At 55.4% G+C, this 1,023-nt stretch overlaps 1 pseudogene; it reads right to left on the bottom strand.

The window, feature by feature from the left end:
• Positions 1–255: 255 nt before the first annotated feature.
• LOC119359379 lies at positions 256–816 on the bottom strand (annotated as a pseudogene).
• Positions 817–1,023: the final 207 nt, after the last annotated feature.

Here is a 1,023-nt window from a genome sequence, read left to right as displayed (position 1 = left end):
TTTGTGAGATCATAGGAAAAAGAATCACCTAGTTTGGATATATAGAATAAAAGATTTAACTAAAAGAAGTTAGGGAACAAAAACAACAGAAAACTCCTGCACTGTTCGTGCGTGTACTGTAGCTGGTTGCCATGTGGTAGTACATGATTGGTTGGAGCCTACTCTGTGCGCACATGCTCACCAGAGAACAGAGGACGGTGGCGGCGGCTCTCCGGTGGTGCTCCGGCGAAGACGAAGGGACGGACGGGTGCAGCGTTAGAACTTCTTGTAGTGCCGCCCCTTGTACGCCCTGCCAGACACGCTGTCACCAGGCACCACGTTGGACGAAGTCATGATCGGGATCTGGTGCTCCTGTCTCTGTTCCATCACCTCCTCGTGTGCTACCACGATCTCCTGCCAGTTGGGGGGCGGCTTGCGCAGCTCCTCCATCCCATGAGCGAAGTTGCAGTTTGTCACATACGGGCACGTCCCTGCCTGGAACTTGCAGCAGAGCTTCGTCTTGAAGAACATCTTCCCAATCGCGCATGACTTGCTCCGCGTCGCTGCCGCCCGACGGCCCACTGCCCCGGGGCTTCTTGCCAGGCAGTGGCTGCTCGCTGCCGGCCCTTGAATGCGGCTGCGACGAGTTCTTGTCACCGCCATAGCCACCCCCGCTAAGCCCCTGCTCGCTGTTCCACTGGCTATAGTCGTCCTCGGTGGCCCAAATCCCCGAGTCCCCGCCAGGAGGCGCCGCAGAGTTGGCCCAACTTTCGGGACCGGCGGCGTCCGGGATGATATGGATGGCGTTGGTGTAGTCCATGGCCACTCTGTCAGATCCCGATGATGGAGCGCCCTTGCTCAGTTGGGGAATTTGGTTACAACCCTAGCTCGAGAACCCTAGTTGCACATACGGGAAACAATATATCTATTTCATAGGACATTAAAACTTAATCGAGCATTTCTGGCCATCCATTCGCGTGATTTAGAAGACCTCAGCCGTTAAAACTGCTCTCTATGCGTCCACCACCACACGTCTTTTTCTGG

Source organism: Triticum dicoccoides, chromosome 2A (genome assembly GCF_002162155.2).
Source record: "Triticum dicoccoides isolate Atlit2015 ecotype Zavitan chromosome 2A, WEW_v2.0, whole genome shotgun sequence".
NCBI classification, from domain to species: Eukaryota; Viridiplantae; Streptophyta; class Magnoliopsida; order Poales; family Poaceae; genus Triticum; species Triticum dicoccoides.
Note: the sequence above shows the minus strand (reverse complement) of the source record. Positions and strands in the feature narration are given on the sequence as shown.